The sequence below is a fragment of the Oreochromis niloticus genome, linkage group LG7 (assembly GCF_001858045.2).
Source record: "Oreochromis niloticus isolate F11D_XX linkage group LG7, O_niloticus_UMD_NMBU, whole genome shotgun sequence".
NCBI lineage: Eukaryota > Metazoa > Chordata > Actinopteri > Cichliformes > Cichlidae > Oreochromis > Oreochromis niloticus.
Window position 1 is genome coordinate 662,862 of NC_031972.2, and position 13,725 is coordinate 676,586.

Sequence of the window (13,725 nt, forward strand, 5' to 3'; positions counted from 1 at the left end):
AGTTTCATTTTTACTTACTGACTTACTTACTGACTTAAGTTTCATTTTTACTGACTTAAGATTGATTTTTACTTACTGACTTACTTACTGACTTAAGTTTCATTTTTACTGACTTACGTTTTAGTTTTTACTGACTTAAGTTTCATTTTACTTACTGACTTACTTACTGACTTACGTTTGATTTTTACTGACTTACGTTTTATTTTTACTGACTTACGTTTGAGTTTTTACTGACTTAAGTTTCATTTTTAGTTACTGACTTACTTACTGACTTAAGTTTGATTTTTACTTACTGACTTACTGACTTAAGTTTGATTTTTACTGACTTAAGTTTGATTTTTACTTACTGACTTACTTACTGACTTACGTTTGAGTTTTTACTGACTTAAGTTTGATTTTTACTTACTGACTTAAGTTTCATTTTTACTGACTTACGTTTTAGTTTTTACTGACTTAAGTTTCATTTTTACTTACTGACTTACTTACTGACTTACGTTTCATTTTTACTGACTTACGTTTTATTTTTACTGACTTACGTTTGAGTTTTTACTGATTTAAGTCTCATTTTTACTTGCTGACTTACTTACTGACTTAAGTTTGATTTTTACTTACTGACTTACTGACTTAAGTTTGATTTTTACTGACTTAAGTTTCATTTTTACTTACTGACTTACTTACTGACTTACGTTTCATTTTTACTTACTGACTTACTTACTGACTTAAGTTTCATTTTTACTGACTTACGTTTTAGTTTTTACTGACTTACGTTTGAGTTTTTACTGACTTAAGTTTCATTTTTAGTTACTGACTTACTTACTGACTTACGTTTTATTTTTACTGACTTACGTTTGAGTTTTTACTGACTTAAGTCTCATTTTTACTTGCTGACTTACTTACTGACTTAAGTTTGATTTTTACTTACTGACTTACTGACTTAAGTTTGATTTTTACTGACTTAAGTTTCATTTTTACTTACTGACTTACTTACTGACTTACGTTTCATTTTTACTTACTGACTTACTTACTGACTTAAGTTTCATTTTTACTGACTTACGTTTTAGTTTTTACTGACTTACGTTTGAGTTTTTACTGACTTAAGTTTCATTTTTAGTTACTGACTTACTTACTGACTTAAGTTTGATTTTTACTGACTGACTTACTGACTTAAGTTTGATTTTTACTGACTTAAGTTTGATTTTTACTTACTGACTTACTTACTGACTTACGTTTGAGTTTTTACTGACTTAAGTTTGATTTTTACTTACTGACTTAAGTTTCATTTTTACTGACTTACGTTTGAGTTTTTACTGACTTAAGTTTCATTTTTACTTACTGACTTACTGACTTAAGTTTGATTTTTACTGACTTAAGTTTGATTTTTACTGACTTACGTAAAAATCAAACTTACTGACTTAAGTTTCATTTTTACTGACTTACGTTTTAGTTTTTACTGACTTAAGTTTCATTTTTACTTACTGACTTACTTACTGACTTAAGTTTGATTTTTACTTACTGACTTACTTACTGACTTAAGTTTGATTTTTACTTACTGACTTACTGACTTAAGTTTGATTTTTACTGACTTAAGTTTCATTTTTACTTACTGACTTACTTACTGACTTACGTTTCATTTTTACTTACTGACTTACTTACTGACTTAAGTTTGATTTTTACTGACTTAAGTTTGATTTTTACTGACTTACGTAAAAATCAAACTTACTGACTTAAGTTTCATTTTTACTGACTTACGTTTTAGTTTTTACTGACTTAAGTTTCATTTTTACTTACTGACTTACTTACTGACTTAAGTTTGATTTTTACTTACTGACTTACTTACTGACTTAAGTTTGATTTTTACTTACTGACTTACTGACTTAAGTTTGATTTTTACTGACTTAAGTTTCATTTTTACTTACTGACTTACTTACTGACTTACGTTTCATTTTTACTTACTGACTTACTTACTGACTTAAGTTTGATTTTTACTGACTTAAGTTTGATTTTTACTGACTTACGTAAAAATCAAACTTACTGACTTAAGTTTCATTTTTACTGACTTACGTTTTAGTTTTTACTGACTTAAGTTTCATTTTTACTTACTGACTTACTTACTGACTTAAGTTTGATTTTTACTTACTGACTTACTTACTGACTTAAGTTTGATTTTTACTGACTTAAGTTTCATTTTTACTTACTGACTTACTTACTGACTTACGTTTCATTTTTACTTACTGACTTACTTACTGACTTAAGTTTCATTTTTACTGACTTAAGTTTGATTTTTACTTATTGACTTACTTACTGACTTAAGTTTGATTTTTACTTACTGACTTAAGTTTCATTTTTACTGACTTACGTTTTAGTTTTTACTGACTTAAGTTTCATTTTTACTTACTGACTTACTTACTGACTTAAGTTTGATTTTTACTGACTTAAGTTTCATTTTTACTTACTGACTTACTTACTGACTTAAGTTTGATTTTTACTTACTGACTTACTTACTGACTTAAGTTTGATTTTTACTTACTGACTTACTGACTTAAGTTTGATTTTTACTTACTGACTTACTTACTGACTTAAGTTTGATTTTTACTGACTTAAGTTTGATTTTTACTTACTGACTTACTGACTTAAGTTTGATTTTTACTGACTTAAGTTTCATTTTTACTTACTGACTTACTTACTGACTTACGTTTCATTTTTACTTACTGACTTACTTACTGACTTAAGTTTGATTTTTACTGACTTAAGTTTGATTTTTACTGACTTACGTAAAAATCAAACTTACTGACTTAAGTTTCATTTTTACTGACTTACGTTTTAGTTTTTACTGACTTAAGTTTCATTTTTACTTACTGACTTACTTACTGACTTAAGTTTGATTTTTACTTACTGACTTACTTACTGACTTAAGTTTGATTTTTACTTACTGACTTACTGACTTAAGTTTGATTTTTACTGACTTAAGTTTCATTTTTACTTACTGACTTACTTACTGACTTACGTTTCATTTTTACTTACTGACTTACTTACTGACTTAAGTTTCATTTTTACTGACTTAAGTTTGATTTTTACTTATTGACTTACTTACTGACTTAAGTTTGATTTTTACTTACTGACTTAAGTTTCATTTTTACTGACTTACGTTTTAGTTTTTACTGACTTAAGTTTGATTTTTACTTACTGACTTACTTACTGACTTAAGTTTGATTTTTACTTACTGACTTACTGACTTAAGTTTGATTTTTACTGACTTAAGTTTCATTTTTACTTACTGACTTACTTACTGACTTAAGTTTGATTTTTACTTACTGACTTACTTACTGACTTAAGTTTGATTTTTACTTACTGACTTACTGACTTAAGTTTGATTTTTACTTACTGACTTACTTACTGACTTAAGTTTGATTTTTACTGACTTAAGTTTGATTTTTACTTACTGACTTACTGACTTAAGTTTGATTTTTACTGACTTAAGTTTCATTTTTAATTACTGACTTACTTACTGACTTAAGTTTGATTTTTACTTACTGACTTACTTACTGACTTAAGTTTGATTTTTACTTACTGACTTACTGACTTAAGTTTGATTTTTACTTACTGACTTACTTACTGACTTAAGTTTGATTTTTACTGACTTACGTTTGAGTTTTTACTGACTTAAGTCTCATTTTTACTTGCTGACTTACTTACTGACTTAAGTTTGATTTTTACTTACTGACTTACTGACTTAAGTTTGATTTTTACTGACTTAAGTTTCATTTTTACTTACTGACTTACTTACTGACTTACGTTTGAGTTTTTACTGACTTAAGTTTCATTTTTACTTACTGACTTACTTACTGACTTACGTTTCATTTTTACTGACTTACGTTTTATTTTTACTGACTTACGTTTGAGTTTTTACTGACTTAAGTCTCATTTTTACTTGCTGACTTACTTACTGACTTAAGTTTGATTTTTACTGACTTACGTTTCATTTTTACTGACTTAAGTTTGATTTTTACTTAGTGACTTACTTACTGACTTAAGTTTGATTTTTACTGACTTAAGTTTGATTTTTACTTATTGACTTACTTACTGACTTACGTTTCATTTTTACTTATTGACTTACTTACTGACTTAAGTTTCATTTTTACTGACTTAAGTTTGATTTTTACTTATTGACTTACTTACTGACTTAAGTTTGATTTTTACTGACTTACGTTTGAGTTTTTACTGACTTAAGTTTGATTTTTACTTATTGACTTACTTACTGACTTACGTTTCATTTTTACTGACTTACGTTTGATTTTTACTGACTTACGTTTCATTTTTACTGACTTACGTTTGATTTTTACTTACTGACTTACTTACTGACTTACGTTTCATTTTTACTTACTGACTTAAGTTTCATTTTTACTGACTTACGTTTTAGTTTTTACTGACTTAAGTTTCATTTTTACTTACTGACTTACTTACTGACTTACGTTTCATTTTTACTGACTTACGTTTTATTTTTACTGACTTACGTTTGAGTTTTTACTGACTTAAGTCTCATTTTTACTTGCTGACTTACTTACTGACTTAAGTTTGATTTTTACTGACTTACGTTTCATTTTTACTGACTTAAGTTTGATTTTTACTTATTGACTTACTTACTGACTTAAGTTTGATTTTTACTGACTTAAGTTTGATTTTTACTTATTGACTTACTTACTGACTTAAGTTTGATTTTTACTGACTTAAGTTTGATTTTTACTTATTGACTTACTTACTGACTTACGTTTCATTTTTACTTATTGACTTACTTACTGACTTAAGTTTCATTTTTACTGACTTAAGTTTGATTTTTACTTATTGACTTACTTACTGACTTAAGTTTGATTTTTACTGACTTACGTTTGAGTTTTTACTGACTTAAGTTTGATTTTTACTTATTGACTTACTTACTGACTTACGTTTCATTTTTACTGACTTACGTTTGATTTTTACTGACTTACGTTTGATTTTTACTTACTGACTTACTTACTGACTTACGTTTGATTTTTACTTACTGACTTACTGACTTACGTTTGATTTTTATTAACTGACGTACTTACTGACTTACGTTTGATTTTTACTGACTTACGTTTGATTTTTACTTACTGACTTACTTACTGACTTACGTTTGATTTTTACTTACTGACTTACTGACTTACGTTTGATTTTTACTGACTTACGTTTGATTTTTACTGACTTACTTACTGACTTACGTGTGATTTTTACTGACTTACGTTTGATTTTTACTTACTGACTTACTTACTGACTTACGTTTGATTTTTACTGACTTACGTTTGATTTTTACTGACTTACTTACTGACTTACGTGTGATTTTTACTGACTTACGTTTGATTTTTACTTACTGACTTACTTACTGACTTACGTTTCATTTTTACTGACTTATGTTTTAGTTTTTACTGACTTAAGTTTCATTTTTACTTACTGACTTACTCACTGACTTACGTTTCATTTTTACTGACTTAAGTTTCATTTTTACTTACTGACTTACTTACTGACTTACGTTTCATTTTTACTTACTGACTTACTTACTGACTTAAGTTTGATTTTTACTTACTGACTTACTTACTGACTTAAGTTTGATTTTTACTTACTGACTTACTGACTTAAGTTTGATTTTTACTTACTGACTTACTTACTGACTTAAGTTTGATTTTTACTTACTGACTTACTGACTTAAGTTTGATTTTTACTGACTTAAGTTTGATTTTTACTTACTGACTTACTTACTGACTTAAGTTTGATTTTTACTTACTGACTTACTTACTGACTTACGTTTCATTTTTACTGACTTACTCACTGACTTACGTTTGATTTTTACTGACTTACTCACTGACTTACGTTTGATGTTTACTGACTTACGTTTAATTTTTACTTACTTACTGACTCACTGACTTATTTTTACTTACTGACTTACTTACTTACTGACTTACGTTTGATTTTTACTGACTTACTGACTCACTGACTTACTGACTTACTTACTGACTTACTTACTGACTTACTTACTGACTTACGTTTTATTTTTACTTACTGACTTACTTACTGACTTACGTGTGATTTTTACTGACTTACTTACTGACTTACTTACTGACTTAAGTTTGATTTTTACTGACTTACTGACTTACTTACTGACTTACGTTTGATCTTTACTGACTTACTGACTTACTTACTGACTTACGTTTGATTTTTACTGACTTACTGACTCACTGACTTACTTACTGACTTACGTTTGATTTTTACTTACTGACTTACTTACTGACTGACGTTTGATTTTTACTGACTTACTGACTCACTGAGTTACTGACTTACTTACTGACTTACGTTTTATTTTTACTTACTGACTTACTTACTGACTTACGTGTGATTTTTACTGACTTACTTACTGACTTACTTACTGACTTACGTTTGATTTTTACTGACTTACTTACTGACTTACTGACTTACGTTTGATTTTTACTGACTTACTGACTTACTTACCGACTTACTGACTTATTTACTGACTTACGTTTGATTTTTACTGACTTACTTACTGACTTACTGACTCACTGACTTACTGACTTACTTACTGACTTACGTTTTATTTTTACTGACTTACTTACTGACTTACTCGCTGACTTACTGAGTTACTAACCGACTTACTGACTTACTTACTGACTTACGTTTGATTTTTACTGACTTACTGACTTACTTACTGACTTACTGACTTACTAACCGACTTACTGACTTACTTGCTGACTTACGTTTGATTTTTACTGACTTACTGACTTACTTACCGACTTACTGACTTACTTACTGACTTACGTTTGATTTTTACTGACTTACTTACTGACTTACGTTTGATTTTTACTGATGTTCCTGTGTGTGTGTGTGTGTGTGTGTGTGTGTGTATGTGTACAAAGGTAACAATGTCATTAAGAGCAGCGGGTTTTTCCCCTTCTCTTCATTTGCATGTTCTCGTAAAAGAGCTGAGCTTGGTCTTCTCTACATCTAAATGTTCAGAACGACAGGATGCGGTTAGTATCTGCATAAGTTCATCACACAAGTTACTAGGCAAAAGGTTATTTAAACATGTGCTTAATCACAAAGAATGAAAGGATACATTTCATGTAGCTGATCACATATATACAATTTTCTCTTGACATTCCGCCCTGTTTATCAGAGAAATGAAATGTACAATAAGTAACTACTTGTCTTTCACATTCTTAGTTACTACATCATTAGCACTTCATCTTCATGAAATAAATAGGAAAAGAAGTCTTCATGATCTTCATCAGTTTGTGATGCATCTGCGTATGCTGTGAATGACAAACTTATCATCTGTGAGATTACAGCTTTAAACAGGGAATAACATAAGTAAAGAAAAGCAAAATAAAATCAAGAAAAATTCAATGACGATCAACAGTCTCTTTAAAACTTGTTAAAGTTGAGGGCTTCTTCCTGGATCAGGATGACGATGTTGTTGTTGTTGGTGTTGTTGTGCACTTTACAAAAGTCACTCTGAAGGTGGTCGGAAATCAGAATTAGTGCACCTGTCCCAGGGTATTTCCCATATATGGTTGTGTTAATATGCTCAGCATGTGCGAGCAAACATAACAGTCTTTCTCTGTGGTCTTGTTAAACACATATCTGTATCAGTCACTTTTCATCCAAGGATGGATGTGATCTTGTGTCATGTCCATTAGGTGTAAGTTGTCGTATGTCCATCTTCTCTGTCTGCCTCGTGGCTCAGCTGCTGTTCTGCACAGGGACTTGGGGAGTATCGGTTTACCTTCACAAGTCATCAAATCATATTATTTTGGGTATTCTGATGATTAAATTGTGCCCTAAAGCAATGTCAGCTGACTTTCTTACTGCTTCTGCTGCGGCTGCACAGGCCTGCACGTCCATCTACGTGTAAGTAGAAAGGCTTATCATAATCAGGCAAGGCCAAAACTGTATTTGTCTGTAATGCCAGTTTCAAGTTACTGAATGCTTCTTCCGCTTTCTTCTTTGTAGATGCAACACTACATTTTGACTTAGGGCATTTTAGGCAATTCCTATTTCTCAAAGAATTCATACATCTTACATATTTCAAACTTTTAAGTTAAGGAAAAACTTTGCATTGCTTACAGCTCTAAAACTCGTCATTGTTTAATCATGTGCCTAATCACTATATGTCACTGTGATCCACAAGTATGATCACAAATTTGTTTTCCAAACTTACAAAACAAACAAACAAAAACAAAAACAAATTGCCTATGGCACCAAGGCTTTGCGTTCATTTTAATGGAGTGTAAGCTGCTTTCTTCATTGCAAGTATTTGTTACAATAAGGTTTAATTCATGCATCTTATCACTGAGTTCTAAATTCAAACTATCTCACTTCTAATTCATTTCAAAAATACTTTCACATGTAACAATTTGTGTATGTGTGTGTGGTCTATTTGTGTTTACCTCTTTTAAACGTGATATGGTGGACATCACTAAACAATCATGAGTTCCCGCTTCAATTTTTCCAATCCAATTATATCCTATATTCTCGCAGTCTTACTCGTCCACATTCACCTGACACTGGTCCCTTTTTCATTCACATTGTCCTGTTCGGGCTTCAAAGCTCCAGCAAACACAGTTTGTTCCTTCTCTTTTTCTTCTCCAGTCTTCTCTTCCACAATTCTTTATCCCACTGTTCAACTGCCCAGCCTGTATTTTCACAGTACATGTTGCATTACTCTTACATGTTGCTGCTGGTCGTCAGTCGTCATCAGTGTTAATGGATCAGTGGCACTGTCGTTTGCCTGCTGTATTCAAGTCCACGATGTTCTGTCGGTCTTCATCAGGCGATTAACTGTCCTTTGAACTTCTTCTCAGTTTAGGGACAAAGTGACAGGTGAAGCTGTAGAATTTCAGCCAAATGTGGCCTGTTTTTCCCAATTGTTCCTCTATACTTTCTGCCGGTTACTCAAGGTTCAATGTTGAGAGAAGCCCACCTGTATTGGCACACTAGAACATTTAATTAATATCCTTTTATCACTTTTTCTTAAAACCTCCATTTGCTTCATCTACCAAGAGTTTAACTCGTCTGTCTCTCTTCTCTGGGTGCACACTTGTCACAGTGAGTTTCCCTTTTATGGGCATGCAAAGTTCCTCTCACAACCACCACTTCCTCTCACACAGCAGGCACACAGAGCCATATTTCCTGTTTCTTCAAACTAATCTAACTCTTTTGTTTTTTCTTTGTATTTATAATCTACAGACCCTCTTTAATTCTACTAAATCTTAATCTAAAAACAATACACCTTTATTTCATTCACACTTTTAAACATTCTAACCTCTTTAGTCATTCAGTAATCGTCTCACACACTGCCTTTTCTTTCAAACTCCCCCCTTTTCACTTACTCAGACAAATCACACAGTCACTCAAATCAAATACTGACAGCATTCACACGGTTAAAATCACTTAAAATACACTTTCATACGAGTATTTTAAACATGCCTTTCATAATCAGAAAGAGCAAGTAAAAAAGTGCACTGTTGTGTTGTCTCAAACCTGTAGCTTTAGCTGTTGTATTCAGAGCTTGACTTATTAGTTGTTAGTATAGGATTGCTCTTCATCTCAAGAGAGTCTCATCTAGGCTAACAGGTTTACAAACAGGTCCAGTGTCTCTATGCACTTAATTAGATTTGGTATTTTCCTTATTTTCTTCATCTCATATATCATTGTACTGAGTTTGAGCAAACCTTAAGCTTAAATCAGACTACTTTTAACAATTATCCACCTCACATCATAACTGACTGAGGTGTCTCTTATTATTAATATTATGTCATTATTAATGTTATCATTGTATTGTTTTCCCTTTATTATAACAGCAATAGTATATTACAATACACTACTTTACTACTTTACTATTAATATACAATAGTATATTAGTTTATATTTTATTATGTATCCATCACGGGTCTGTGTGAACCTGCAGCTTCACACCTTCCCAAGCTGGAGACACCTGCTTTTTCACACTCTTTCTTTGGCTGAACAATGACACAGCCATAATATACCTTATGCATTTCTCTATTTTATTTAAAATGGTTTCGTGTGAATTATCTGCTTTCATTCATTCTATTCATTCTGGGTATGGTTGTCTACCCAATTTTGTATCATTTGGTAATACCAATTTACAGGTTGCTATGCTTCCTATTATTAGTTTGAATATAGTAGAGATAAGCTCTAATTTGATTTAACCTTTTCTTTATTTCACTTTATTCCTAAGAGTATTTATATATATATTCAGTTGGGTCTGTATCCAACTCATTTTAAACTTCTACTTTGATCTCTAATTTTTCACTTGATGAGGGATTATTATTTCCTTCCTAGTCTGAACTGCTTTTTAGTTTCTTACAGTCACGTACAAAATGTCCCTCTTTTCCACACCTCCAGCATGCAGTGCTAAAGCCACTTTTTGGTGTGTGTATAGGTCTACCTCTACCTCTTGCTGTTCCACTAAGCATTCCTCTGTCTTTCTTTTGGATTAGTCCTACTCTGGTTTGTTGTTTTTCTAAACATTTCTCATCAGGTGTTAATTTTGCTTGTTTATTCTCCATTCTCAAAGATTTTGCTGGGCCGTCACTGGCACGCTAGACTTCAGAGTGGTTTACTGGTACGGCCTTCTACTTCATTTCTAAAAAATGAAGCGGTATCAGTTTTACGAGATAAAACTCAACCGTTCTCCTTTGTCACCAGTACGTGAGCCTCAGCAAAGAAAACAATAAAAAACAAAAAACAATGGAAGTAGTTCAGCAACTTATTGTGCTGCAAAATCAACTTACTTCCAAAACACATATACGTACACACAGATAGACATTTGCGCGCTAATTTGTCACGAAGTAATTCACGGTCACTTCTAAAACCACTCTAAACACAGTTCCTTGTGGCGAACTTAAACCTTATTTGTCACGAAGTATTTGACGGCTACTTCTAAAACCACTCTAAACACAGTTCCTTGTGGCGAACGTAAACCCTATTTCACGCGTTTATTTCTTCAAACCCTTCCGTCGGGTTAAAACCAACAGTGTTTTCTCACCCTCAGTCGTCTTTTGCTGGTTGTTCAGGTCATCTGGATCCCAACGTCGTGGACCAGTACTAAATCACCGGCCTGGACCCGAATTCAACGTTCCAGGACTCTCACCTCTACCTGGAGAGGGCTGTCGACAGACTTCGGTGCTGGTTTACCCACGACGTCAGGATGCAGAAATCAGACCTTATTGGAGTCACAGAAACGTGTCTGGTGTTTCCATCTCTAGGCTTGAAGGACCAATTTAAATGACAGGGGATTTCTTTAAATCACCCTGCCGCTCTTTCTTTAGCCAAGACTCCTGAGTTTAGAAAACACAAACACTGCAGTTCTTTCACTCGCGAGGGCAGCCATGAACACAGGATCTGCGTCTATTGACTGTCCGCGTCCTTTATTTATACAAGATGTTCCTGTGTGTGTGTGTGTGTGTGTGTGTGTGTGTGTGTATGTGTATGTGTACAAAGGTAACAACGTCATTTAAGAGCAGCGGGTTTTTCCCCTTCTCTTCATTTGCATGTTCTCGTAAAAGAGCTGAGCTTGGTCTTCTCTACATCTAAATGTTCAGAACGACAGGATGCGGTTAGTATCTGCATAACTTCATCACACAAGTTACTAGGCAAAAGGTTATTTAAACATGTGCTTAATCACAAAGAATGAAAGGATACATTTCATGTAGCTGATCACATATATACAATTTTCTCTTGACACCCAGCAAACACACTAAAGGGGAGGCTGGAATGTTACATTTCAGACACTTTGATAAGTCTTCAGATATCCCCCGCCAAAACTTCTGAACTGGTGGACAGAACCAAAGAGCGTGGATGTAATTGTCCAGTGTATTGCCTTGACAGTGTGAGCAGTTGTTGGAGGACAAAGCCCATCTGAAACATCCAATGACCTGTATAGTGCACTCTATGTAGTGTTTTGTATCGTATTAATTGAAAACTGGGATTTCTAATTAAATGAAAGGTTAAGCATACCTGAGACCAGAAGTTTTGTCTAAGCTGACTGATAAATCTGCTTCCCATTTTGCTATAGGAAGGGATATTGATTCATCTATTTTCGTGACTCAAAAAGTTTGTCATGTACACCACAAAATACAAATGGTTACGCAAAGCAATGAAATTCTTACTTTGCAGGTTCCCTTCACACGAGCAAGAGAAAGTAATAAGTACAACAGTAAAACAGTGCTTTGTAGATCTTGTAACTTATGTGTGCAAGAAGTTTCAACACTGTCACAGTGATAATATATACAGACTGTGCAACATTAAGGTGTATATGTAGAGAGATGTACAAAAATTGCAAATTTACAGGTTAGCGGTAATTACAGTTGTATTTTCGGTATACATGTACAAAATTTACAGTTAAGGATAAACAGTTAAACATAGTCATTGATTCAGTGGCCTGATGGCCTGTGGATAGAAACAGTTTTTAGTCTGGTTGCCCTTTTACACTCCTGTAGCGTCTGCCAGATGGTTGGAGTGTGAACAGTGTGTGCTGTGGGTGCGGTCCTTGATGATATTGTGCGCCATTTTCCTGACCAGAGTGTTCGAATGTCCTGTCTTCATATGTGGATCACATATATCTATATCTCTATATCTATATCTATATCTATATATATAGATATATAGATATATATATAGAGATATATAGAGATATAGATATATAGATATAGATATAGATATATAGATATATAATTTATTTATTTATTTATTTATTATTATTATTATTATTATTATTATTATTATATATATATATATTTTTTTTTTTAGAAACAAAAATTAGGTAAAAAAAAAATCTGGTAATTCTTTTTTTACGTTCATCAGGTCCCAATCAACCCAAAGGCAAAGTAAAATTAAAAATGCATGCCAGGACCCTAGTTTGGGTCCTAGAGGATAATCAGGGCCATGGTGTAAGGCCGATAAATAATTATTGCATGTACAAAAGTTGCAAACTAAACATTCTAAACTGGCATCTGGTATTTGTATAATAATCAGATGTCAAACTGTCTGCAGTGTACAAACCAGCGCCACCATGCGGTTGGCTTTGTATCCCAGTCAGTGTTGATTACTGCTAGTGTAAGATGCACTTTGGCGATTACAGCTTTCAACAGGATCCAGTGTTTACAGTGCCTAATGTCTGCAGGCATCCATGTCTCTGTAACAGCAATACAGTTATGCTGCAAATGCTGTGCGCACAATACCAAATCAGCTACATGTAGACTTAAATTCTGCATTAACACTACTGTGAAATCATGTCTCATTATTTGCTGTATTTTCAGCAAGTAACACCTTTACAGTAAATAGCTTTTTCATCAAAATCCTGAATGATCAGACCTGACAAACTCTTAACACGACTTAATGCAACACATCCCTTTCCTGGTGCAAACACTTTCAGAGACGCTACAGTAACTCCTTGCACCTTATGTACTGTACATTACACTATCCACCTTTCTCAGTGACCTTTTCGTCTTCTGGTTCAATACACGTAGAGCTGATTGTAACTGCTGCCTAACTTTGTGCACCTATGTGATCATCATCAAATTTCACATAGATGGTTTTAGGAAGCTACTTCTCCTCAGTAACATAAACTGTTACCGTACCACATACACCATCCATCACAATGGTCAATGGTAACTTTAT